The sequence below is a fragment of the Rattus norvegicus genome (genome assembly GCF_036323735.1).
Source record: "Rattus norvegicus strain BN/NHsdMcwi chromosome Y unlocalized genomic scaffold, GRCr8 chrY_unlocalized_20, whole genome shotgun sequence".
NCBI classification, from domain to species: Eukaryota; Metazoa; Chordata; class Mammalia; order Rodentia; family Muridae; genus Rattus; species Rattus norvegicus.
The window spans coordinates 301,479-314,144 of record NW_026947379.1 but is presented as its reverse complement, the minus strand read 5'-3'; the positions used below and the strand labels follow the sequence as shown (position 1 = coordinate 314,144).

The 12,666-nt window shown below is 38.3% G+C and overlaps 1 long non-coding RNA gene across 3 annotated transcripts in view; it reads left to right on the top strand.

Moving 5' to 3' along the window:
* LOC120099735 (uncharacterized) overlaps positions 1-12,666 on the top strand; it is a 64,708-nt gene that overhangs the window by 23,449 nt on the left and 28,593 nt on the right. For all 3 annotated transcript variants that reach the window (XR_010062166.1, XR_010062167.1, XR_010062168.1), the window contains exons 2-3: positions 2,999-3,136; positions 10,216-10,331. This is a non-coding gene — a long non-coding RNA (uncharacterized LOC120099735). The remainder of the gene's footprint in view (positions 1-2,998; positions 3,137-10,215; positions 10,332-12,666) is intronic.

The window sequence follows — 12,666 nt, the reverse complement described above, 5'->3', positions numbered from 1 at the left end:
TTATCTGGAAGAATCTCCTCCACTCCATGTTCCTAAATCATTTCTACCCATGCCAAGCCCCTGACTAACATTCTCCATTCAGAGCATGTAACCAAGCATAAAGCACTGAGAAGTCTCTAGCTTTAGGGAGATTTAGTAAATGAAGGTTTCCACTGTGTACCAGGAGTCACTCCTGGAAAGGGCACCCTTGAATCTGGTCAGGAAATTGTTCAGCAGGTAGGCCATGGCAGCTTTCAGTGACATCAGCATTAGTCCCTCCCTGAATAATCTCTTGTATCCTGCCTCTCAGATATTCTTTCCTTACGTCTAGGATTTGTATAGTGGCCTCTACTTCACAGTAAAGAGCCTTTGGGAAGGAGAACAAAGATGATGAAGAGATCAGAGATGGGGAAAAGGAACCTGGCCTTCTGTCTTGTTATTAAAAAAAGGAAGAAATACGTGGCCCATGGGAAAGCTCAGTGAGTCCTGTGTAGCAGTTGAGTGGAATCGCTGAAGAGATAGCCTAGACCTGAGCCTTCCACATATGGGAATAAAGAGATTGTAGCCTCTCAGAAGCATCTTGACATCCCTGGTTTTTATGGTTCCTGGAAGTCAGAGAGTTTTTATTATTACTTTCTTTATTCCAAAAGACAGGTTTTTATCTTGGCACATTTGTTTTCCTGACAGCTCATGGCTTTTACTCTTTTTGCCCAGAAGAAAAACTTCCTAAGGAAGAAGAGACAGACAAGTATCGTGTCCTCAGCTCAGAGTAAACTCCTCCGTGCTTTGGATACCTATTGTGCAGTTTGAGGCTGACACTGATATCTGGGAGAGAGAAGTGCTTCTAATTCAGACTTCATCATCTCAATATTTCGACTAGTATTACTCTGACTGCCATTCCCTGACAGTGACCCATTTGATTTCTGAGTCCATAGATGTGATTAGCTGGAAGTTCTCTTTTCTTTTATTTCTTTCATTTTTTAATATTTTAACAAAATACATTGCTTTTTTATTTGGATATTTCTATATTTACATTTCAAATGTTATTTCCTTTCCCACTTTTCTGTCCATAAGATCACTAACTGGTCTGCCTTACTGTCCCTTGAACTAACAGTCAAACCTAGAGAGGACTAAGGGCTTCTCATTCCAATAGTGCCCAAAAAGGCCATCCTCTGCAACATAAGCATTTGGAACCATAGGTTTGTCCACGAATAGTCTTTGATTATTGTTTTAGATCCAGAACATACTGGTTCATTGACATTGTTGTTCTTCTGTGGTTGAACTCAGCATCAGCTCTTATAATTCTTTCTCAAAATCTACATAACTCTGGTGTCAGAAAAGTAATAAGACTGTAGTGTTCCTTCTATTTCTAGTTTGTTGAATAGTTAGGAGAATATTGGTATTAGGTGTTCTATGAAGGTCTGAGAGAATTCTGTACTAAACCTTCCTCATCCTGGGATCTCTTGGTTAGGAGACATTTAATGACTGCTTCTACTACTTTACAAGTAAAGGGAGTATTTAGATGGTTTATCTGATTGTGATTCAAGATACTTTGGTATCTTGTATCTGTCTAGAAAATTATCCATTTGATCCTTGCTTTCCTGTTTTGTTAAGTATATGCTTTTATAGTAGGATCTGATAATTTTTTGAGCTTCCTCATTTTCTATGTTTATATCTCTATTTCACTTCTGATTGTGTTATTTTTAATTTGAATACAAAGGATTTACCTATCTTCTGGATTTTTCAAAGAACCAGCTCCCGGTTTTGTTGATTCTCTACATAATACCTTTTGTTTCTACTTGGTTGATTTCAGTACGGAGTTTGATTATTTCCTGCTGTCTAGTACTCTTGGTGTATTTGGATTTTTATTGGTTCTGAGATTTCAGGTGTTCGGACAAACTGCGAGTGTATCATAGCTCCTGTTTCTTTGTGGAGGCTCTCAGAGCTATGAGTTTTCCTCTTAGCATTGCTTTTTTGTGTTCCCAATTTATGCATTCATTTTCATTAAATTCTAGAAAGTCTTTAATTTTTTTCTTTATTTCTTCCTTGAACAAGTTCTCATCAAGTAAATCATTCTTATGCTACCATGTATATGTGGGACTTTGGTTGTTCTTGTTGTTATTGAAGACCATTCTTAGTGATTTCATAGTTTGCATGGAATTAATTCAATCTTCTTGCATCTTTTGAGGCCTTTTTTGTGATGGATCATATTATCAATTTGTAGAAGGTACCATGTAGGACTGAGAAGAAAGTGTCAGGAGCCATATCAGGACAAGCTCATCACTAACAGGTGATCATCCTCAGATGGACAGCCTTGGATTATTTTATAATCCACAACTGGTTTGCCCTTATTAAGCAAGGTTGTAAGAGATTCATTTTTGGAAAGTTTCCTGCTATTGAAATGCTATTCATGTTATTATTATTAGACATATATAGCAATCATTGAGTAAGAGCACACCCCTTTGGAGCAGATCTCTGCAGGCCTACGAAGTTGCACTGTCCCGTAGTGATGCTATTCATACAAATAGATGAATTCTTTAGTCTTAATAATGATCCTACAATAATTCCTAAAATTATATGAATGGTTATTAAGCTCTTATATAGTGGAACTCCTACAAGTCTCTTTCTAATAGTCAGAATTCCAGTGACAACTCCAGTCTCCCAGGTGTCACCAGTTAATTATTCTGAGACAGTAAACAGACTTTCTCCTACTCAGAACACAATTCAAGAAGTTGCAAAAACAGTTATCAAGTGTCATAAACTATTTGTTACAGGTGCAAGGACAGGGGATAAGATATTGACTGTGTTTATATGTAAATAACTTCACTAACAACTATGGTTTTAGACATTCAGTGAACCTGTGGAGCTGACACTGGTGATGAATGTTTAGCCAGATAATTACTCCTGATGGATATCCATGTAAACATTCTCGGTTGTAAACTTGTATTTCTATTTATGCTTTGATCTTTCATATGTACTTGTGGTGAACAATTTAACACCTGATCATGTATTCTGAAAGATTTTTAGGTGCTGAGGACAAAGAGAAGACACACAGAAGGACTGAGACAGAGGGTCTGAACTGGAAGGACAGAGACAGATGGACAGAGCAGGAGAGGGGATGACCTGAAAAGACCAGTTTGAGATAAGGAGAACAAAGGTAAGTAGAACTAAGACAAAAAGATCTGGGCTGAGAAGTAATGTAGAGAGGAATAACTTATGTAACATAAGAGAGCAATCTAGAGAATGCAGGTGAAAAGAGGACAAAAGAAGAAGCTGGAAAGAATAGAAGGTGCAGGCAGGTTTCTCCTTATCTTGGGACAGAAAAGGACATTTCTTAATAGCAATGCAAAATTAGTCTTGTTAAAAGGAACAGGCCTTTTCTTTTACAAACTTGGGTTTAAATCACTTAGCATTAAAAGGGTAGAAGCGATTTCTTTCTCTCTGTAATAAAGATTGGAGTTCATCTTTCTGTACTGGTCCTTGGTCTTTTGCACCATATGCATATGTAAGTATTGATGTCTGTGTAAGTATGCAATTATGAGAATGTATGCATGTGTGTGTGTGAGTGTGTGTGTGTGTGTGTGTGTGTGTTTGTGTAAGAATGTAATTGTGACTCTGCTCCCAGACCCCGTGAGAGAGAGACCCAACCGCCTGGTCAGGTGGGAACTCCTGAGGCTGCAGAGCTGAAGAGACCACCAACACTGCCCACCCCTGCCCACATCCCTGGCCCAAGAGGAAATTGTATAAGGCCTCTGGGCTCCCGTGAGGGAGGGCCCAGGAGCGGCAGGACCCCTGCCTGAGACACCACCAGAACCTGAAGGAAACAGACTGGATAAACAGTTCTCTGCACCCGAAACCTGTGGGAGGGAGAGCTAAACGTTCAGATAGGCAGACAAGCCTGGGAAACCAGAATAGACTGCTCTCTGCACATACATCTCGGAAGCAAGAGGTAAAAACAAAAGGCCATTTGGTACCCTGATGCACTGAAGCTCCCGGAAAGGGTGGCGTAGATCTTCCTGGTTGCTGCCGTCACAGAGAGCCCGTGGGCAGCACCCTGTGAGTGAACTTGAGCCTCAGGACCACAGGTAGGACAAACTTTTCTGCTGCAAGTGACCTGCCTGGTGAACTCAAGACACAGGCCCACATGAACAGCTGTAGACATGTACAGAGGAAAAACTACATGCCCAAAAGCAGAACACTCTGTCACCATACCTGACTGAAAGAGAGGAAAACAGGTCTACAGCACTCCTGACACACAGGCTTATAGGACAGTCTAGCCACTGTCAGAAATAGCAGAACAAAGTAACACTAGAGATAATCTGATGCCGAGAGGCAAGCGCAAGAACCCAAGCAACAGAAACAAAGACTACATGGCATGATCGGAGTCCAATTCTCCAACCAAAAAAAAAAACATGGAAAATCCAAACACACCAGAAAAGCAAGATCTACTTTCAAAATCATATTTGATCATGATGCTGGAAGACTTCAAGAAAGACGTAAAGAACTCCCTTAGAGAAACACAGGAAAACATTAATAAACAAGTAGAAGCCTACAGAAAGGAATCACAAAAATCCCTGAAAGAATTCCAGGAAAACATAAATAAACAAGTAGATGCCCATAGAGAGGATACAAAAATCCCTGAAAGTGTTCCAGGAAAGCACAATCAAACAGTTGAAGGAATTAAAAATGGAAATAGAAGCAATCAAGAAAGAACACATGGAAAAAACCCTGGATATAGAAAACAAAAAGAAGAGACAAGGAGCTGTAGATACAAGCTTCACCAACAGAATACAAGAGATGGAAGAGAGAATCTCAGGAGCAGAAGATTCCATAGAAATCATTGACTCAACTGTCAAAGATAATGTAAAGCAGAAAAAGCTACTGGTCCAAAACATACAGGAAATCCAGGACTCAATGAGAAGACCAAACCTAAGGATAATAGGTATAGAAGAGAGGGAAGACTCCCAGTTCAAAGGACCAGTAAATATCTTCAAAAAATCATAGAAGAAAACTTCCCTAACCTAAAAAAAGAGATACGCATAGATATACAAAAAGCCTACAGAACTCCAAATAGATTGGACAAGAAGAGAAACACCTCCTGTCACATAATTGTCAAAACACCAAACGCACAAAATAAAAAAAGAATATTAAAAGAAGTAAGGGAAAAAAGTCAAGTAACATATAAAGGCAGACCTATCAGAATCACACCAGACTTCTTGCCAGAAACTATGAAGGCCAGAAGATCCTGGACTGATGTCATACAGACCCTAAGAGAACACAAATGCCAGCCCAGGTTACTGTATCCTGCAAAACTCTCAATTATCATAGATGGAGAAACCAAGATATTCCATGACAAAACCAAATTTACACAATATCTTTCTACAAATCCAGCAGTACAAAGGATATTAAGTGGTAAAGCCCAACATAAGGGGGCAAGCTATACCCTAGAAGAAGCAAGAAACTAATCGTCTTGGCAACAAAACAAAGAGAATGAAAGCACACAAACATAACCTCACATCAAAAATGAATATAAAGGGAAGCAATAATCACTATTCCTTAATATCTCTCAACATCAATGGCCTCAACTCCCCAATAAAAAGAAATAGATTAACAAACTGGATACGCAACGAGGACCCTGCATTCTGCTGCCTACAGAAAACACACCTCAGAGACAAAGACAGACATTACCTCAGAGTGAAAGGCTGGAAAACAACTTTCCAAGAAAATGGTCAGAAGAAGCAAGCTGGAGTAGCCATTCTAATATCAAATAAAATCAATTTTCAACTAAAAGTCATGAAAAAAGATAAGGAAGGACATCATATTCATCAACGGGAATATCCACCAAGATGAACTCTCAATCCTAAATATCTATGCCCCAAATATAAGGGCACCTACATACGTAAAAGAAACCTTACTAAAGCTCAAAACACACATTGCACCTCACACAATAATAGTGGGAGATTTCAACACCCCACTCTCATCAATGGACAGATCATGGAAACAGAAATTAAACAGTGATGTCGACAGACTAAGAGAAGTCATGAGTCAAATGGACTTAACGGATATTTATAGAATATTCTATCCTAAAGCAAAAGGATATACCTTCTTCTCAGCTCCTCATGGTACTTTCTCCAAAATTGACCATATAATTGGTCAAAAAACGGGCCTCAACAGGTACAGAAGGATAGAAATAGTCCCATGCGTGCTATCTGACCAACACGGCCTAAAACTGGTCTTCAATAACAATAAGGGAAGAATGCCCACATTAACATGGAAATTGAACAATGCTCTACTCAATGATAACCTGGTCAAGGAAGAAATAAAGAGAGAAATTAAAAGCTTTTTAGAATTTAATGAAAATGAAGGTACAACATACCCAAACTTATGGGACACAATGAAAGCTGTGCTAAGAGGAAAACTCATAGCGCTGAGTGCCTGCAGAAAGATACAGGAAAGAGCATATGTCAGCAGCTTGACAGCACACTTAAAAGCCCTAGAACAAAAAGATGCAAATACACCCAGGAGGAGTAGAAGGCAGGAAGTAATCAAACTCAGAGCTGAAATCTGAAGTAGAAACAAGTAGAAACAAAAAGGACCATAGAAAGAATCAACAGTACCAAAACTTGGTTCTTTGATTAAATCAACAAGATAGATAAACCCTTAGCCAGACAAAGGAGAGGACACAGAGAGTGCGTCCAAGTTAACAAAATCAGAAATGAAAGGGGAGACATAACTACAAATTCAGAGGAAATTAAAAAAATCATCAGATCTTACTATAAAAACCTATATTCAACAAAACTGAAAATCATCAGGAAATGGACAATTTCCTAGAAAGATAACAGGAACCGAAGTTAAAGCAGGAACAGATAAACCAGTTAAACAACCCAATGACTCCTAAGGAAATAGAAGCAGTCATTAAAGGTCTCCCAACCAAAAAGAGCCCAGGTCCAGACGGGTTTAGTGCAGAATTCTATCAAACCTTCATAGAAGACCTCATACCAATATTATCAAACTATTCCCCAAAATTGAAACAGATGTATCACTACCGAATACCTTCTACAAAGCCACAATTACTCTTATACCTAAAGCACACAAAGACACAACAAAGAAAGAGAACTTCAGACCAATTTCCCTTATGAATATCGACGCTAAAATACTCAATAAAATTCTGGCAAACCGAATTCAAGAGCACATCAAAATAATCATCCACCATGATCAAGTAGGCTTCATCCCAGGCTTGCAGGGATGGTTTAATATATGGAAAACCATCAATGTGATCAATTATATAAACAAACTGAAAGAACAAAACCACATGATCATTTCATTAGATGCTGAGAAAGCATTTGACAAAATTCAACACCCCTTCATGATAAAAGTCCTGGAAAGAATAGGAATTCAAGGCCCATACCTAAACATAGTAAAAGCCATATACAGCAAACCAGTTGCTAACATTAAACTAAATGGAGAGAAACTTGAAACAATCCCACTAAAATCCGGGACTAGATAAGGTTGCCCACTCTCTCCCTACTTATTCAATATAGTTCTTGAAGTTCTAGCCAGAGCAATCAGACAACAAAAGGAGATCAAGGGAATACGGATCGGAAAAGAAGAGGTCAAAATATCACTATTAGCAGATGATATGATAGTATATTTAAGTGATACCATAAGTTCCACCAGAGAACTACTAAATCTTATAAACAACTTCAGCAAAGTGGCTGGGTATAAAATTAACTCAAATAAATCAGTTGCCTTCCTCTATACAAAAGAGAAACAAGCCGAGAAAGATATTAGGGAAACGACAGCCTTCATAATAGACCTAAATAATATAAAGTGCCTCGGTGTGACTTTAACAAAGCAAGTAAAAGATCTGTACAATAAGAACTTCAAGACACTGAGGAAAGAAATTGAAGAAGACCTCAGAAGATAGAAAGATCTCCCATGCTCATGGATTGGCAGGATTAATATAGTAAAAATGGCCATTTTACCAAAAGCGCCCTACAGATTCAATGCAATCCCCATCAAAATACCAATCCAATTCTTCAAAGAGTTAGACAGAACAATTTGCAAATTCATCTGGAAAAACAAAAAACCCAGGATTGCTAAAACTATCCTCAACAATAAAAGGACTTCAGTGGGAATCACTATCCCTGAACTCAAGCAGTATTACAGAGCAATAGTGATAAAAACTGCATGGTATTGGTACAGATACAGGCAGCCAGACGAATGGAATACAATTGAGGACCCAGAAATGAATCCACACACCTATGGTCACTTGATTTTTGACAAAAGAGCCAAAACCATCCAATGGAAAAATGATAGCATTTTCAGCAAATGGTGCTGGTTCAACTGGAGGTCAACATGTAGAAGAATGCAGATCGATCCATGCTTATCACCCTGTACAAAGCTTAAGTCCAAGTGGATCAATGACCTCCACATCAAACCAGACACACTCAAACTAATAGAAGAAAAACTAGGGAAGCATCTTGAACACATGGGCGCTGGAAAAAATTTTCTGAAGAAAACACCAATGGCTTACGCTCTAAGATCAAGAATCGGCAAATGGGATCTCATAAAACTGCAAATCTTCTGTAATGCAAAGGACACTGTGGTTAGGACAAAAGGGCAACCAACAGATTGGGAAAAGATCTTTACCAATCCTACAACAGATAGAGGCCTTATATACAAAATATACAAAGAACTCAAGAAGTTAGACTTCAGGGAAACAAATAACCCTATTAAAAAAAAGGGGTTCAGGGCTAAACAAAGAATTCACAGCTGAGGAATGCCAAATGGCTGAGAAACACCTAAAGAAATGTTCAACATCTTTAGTCATAAGGGAAATGCAAATCAAAACAACCCTGAGATTTCACCTCACACCAGTGAGAATGGCTAAGATCAAAAACTCAGGTGACAGCAGATGCTGGCGAGGATGTGGAGAAAGAGGAACACTCCTCCATTGTTGGTGGGATTGCAGACTGGTAAAACCATTCTGTAAATCAGTCTGGAGGTTCCTCAGAAAACTGGACATTGAACTGCCTGAGGATCCAGCTATACCTCTCTTGGGAATATACCCAAAAGATGCCTCAACATATAAAAGAGACACGTGCTCCACTATGTTCATCGCAGCCTTATTTATAATAGCCAGAAAATGGAAAGAACCCAGATGCCCTTCAACAGAGGAATGGATACAGAAAATGTGGTACATCTACACAATGGAATATTACTCAGCTATCAAAAACAACGAGTTTATGAAATTCGTAGGCAAATGGTTGGAACTGGAAAATATCATCCTGCCCAATCACAGAAAGACATACATGGTATGTACTCATTGATAAGTGGCTATTAGTCCAAATGCTTGAATTATCCTAGATCCCTGGAACAAATGAAGCTCAAGACTGATGATCAAAATGTGAATGCTTCACTCCTTCTTTAAATGAGGAAAAAGAATACCATTGGGAGGGAAGGGAGAGGCAATGACTAAAAAAGAGACTGAAGGAACACCCAGTCAGTACCTGCCCCACATGTGGCCCATTCATGTACAGTCACCCAATTAGACAAGATGGATGAAGCAAAGAAGTGCAGACCGACAGGAGCAGGATGTATATCGCTCCTGAGAGACACAGCCTGAATACAGCAAATACAGAGGCGAATGCCAGCAGTATACCACTGAACTGAGAATAGAACCCCCGTTGAAGGAATCAGAGAAAGAATTGGAAGGGCTTGAAGGGGCTCTAGACCCCATATGTACAACAATGCCAAGCAACCAGAGCTTCCAGGGACTAAGCCACTACCTAAAGACTATACATGGACTGACCCTGGACTCTGACCTCATAGGTAGCAATGAATATCCTAGTAAGAGCACTAGTGGAAGGGGAAGCCCTGGGTCCTGCTAAGACTGAACGCCCAGTGAACTAGACTGTGGGGAGGAGGGTGGCAATGAGGGGAGGGTTGGGAGTGGAACACCCATAAGGAAGAGGAGGGGGGTGGTGGTTGTTTGCCCGGAAACCGGGAAAGGGAATAACACTCGAAATGTATATAAGAAATACTCAAGTTAATAAAAAAGAAAAAAATAATGTAATTGTGAGATTGCATGAAATTTGGGCCCAGCTGAATTTCAGTGGAAATGTATCAATGCACATTTATTGAATCCAGGTGTGAAATTATATGTTTATGCATATTTGTCTATGTAAAAGTTTTTAATTCTGTAATTGCTATGCACTTCTAATGGTTTAATAGATGTTGATGGCTCCAAGCTTCTCCCTAGCCTGTCAAGCAAAAAGCATAAGGACAAAATGGAAAAGGCTCCAGCAAGTAATCTTCTACTTTATCTCCTGCTGTTTCAGAATGAGGTGGTAAGTGCCAGAGACTGCAGTTTCTGGTCTCAGAAGGCAGACCAGTTACACTAGCACAGCATAGTGACTTAGACATAGATAAGTAAATCAGGTACAGAAACTTAGTAACTTAAACTTAGATAAGTAAACTTATTATTATACAGCAACCCAAAATATCTTGTTAGACAAAATCTTACCACATATCTCGTAAGACAAAGTCTTACGCTCAGCTAACACCCTTCATCCTCAGCTTCTTCAAGAAGAACGAACAGGAGAAAAAAGATCAATCTTAGGGCTGGCCCATGGCAAGGAGGTGTATTATTTGTTTTAGGATGAAAGGTAGTATTGGTATTTGTTAAAAATATTTGGTTCATACCTTGTTTGTTTCTCTGTGTCCTTGCTTAGTTTCTCTTTCCATGATCTGTGCATTTATGACAGTGTGGTATTGTATATGGAATTATGTATGCTTTGAGCTTAGTAAAGTTTAATTGATGAATGAGTATGCCCTTCATTTTGTAGCATAATTATTCAGTATTGATTTTTTCTTGGTATATTTTTCATTTGATGAGTATGAAATGTCCTTCATTACCATTTTTCATAACTTTTCCTTGAAAGTCTCTTTCATTTGATATTAGAGTGGTTACGCCAGGTTCTTTCTTGGGAACATTGGCTGGAAAATTTTTTTCCCACCTTTCATTCTGAACATATATTTGTCTTTGTCATTGGATTGTGTTGTTTAAGCAGCAAAATGCTGGGATATATATATATATATATATATATATATATATATGTATATATGTATATACATATATATATATATATATATATATATATGTACACACACACACACACACACACACACACACACACACACACACACTCTTTATGTAGAATTGAGTCCTTTGGTGTTTTGTTTTATTTGGGACCAATATTTGCTTTTTTCTGTTAATTTTTTTGTTAGATATCAAATTATGTTTCTGTGGCTATCTTCTTTAACTCTTTTGTGTTTTTTCAAAGTAGATTATTTTCTTGCTTTGTGTGGGGGTGTAGTTTCCCTCCTTGTTCTGGAACATTAGATATATTATCTTTTGAAGGACTGGATTTGTGGAAATATATTTTCTAAATTTGCTATTGTGTGGCATATCTTGATATCTCCATCTATGTTGTTAAGAGTTTTTATAGTAGCATGGGTTGACATTTTTGTTCTTTTAGAATCTGTGTGATATATGCCCAGGATCTGTGTCTTTTATGAAGTCTGGTGGAATTCTGATAGGTTTGCCTTTTTATGTTAGTTGACCTTTTTGCCTTACTGCTTTTAATATTTTTTCTTTGATTTGTGGACTTTATACTTTGACTATTATATGATGGGAGAAAATTCTTTTCTGGTCTAATTTTTTGGAGTACTATTTACTTCTCATATATTGTCTCTTTCTTTAGGTTAGGGAACATCTGTAGTATAATTTTGTTGAAGATATTTACTGGCCCTTCAAAGTGGGAGTCTTCATTCTCTTCTATACCTATAATCCTTAGGTTTTATCGACTCATTTTGTCTGAGATTTCTGGGATGTTTTGGGTTAGGAGTTTTTGTGTTTTGCATTTTTTGACAGTAGTGTCAATGTTTTCTATGGTACCTTCTGTCTCTGATAATCTTTTCATCTTTTATGTTCTGTTGTTTGATGCTTGCATTCTTGAATCCTAATTTCTTTCCCAGGTTTTCCATATCCAGAGTGACACTTTTTGTGTGTTTTTGTTGTTGTTGTTGCTGTTTAAATATTTTTTTCCTGATGGGTTGTTCTATTCCTCCACCTGTTTGATTATGGTCTCCTGTAATTCTTTAAGGGAGTTTTGTGTTTCCTCTACAAGGGCTTGTATCTCTTTACATCTGTTGTCCTGTATTTCTTTGATGGAGTTATTCATGTCTTTCTTAAAATCCTTTAACATCATCATGTTAAGTGATTTGAAGTACAAACATTTCTTTTTCTTTTCTGTTCTGTTGAGGGTATCCTAGCCTTGCGTTGGTGTGAGAACTGAGTTCTGATTATGTCATGTAGCCTTGGTTTATGTTGCTTAGGCTATTATACTTCCCTCTTGCCATCTCGTTATCTCTGGGGTTAGCTGGTTTTACTGTCTCTGACAATGGATTGATCCTCCTGTAAGCCTGTGTGTCAGCACTCCATGGAGACTAGTTCTTTCCTGAAGCATCTTGTGTACCAAAGCTGTGGAACAGGTTCAGCTACAAGGAATAGATAGAAATCAAAAGTATCCTGTAGCAGACTGCCCCTCTCTTCCTGGGTTCTGAGGACTCTGAGAAGTGGTAGTCTCTAATGTGATCTTGAGTGTGTCAGTACTCCTGGAA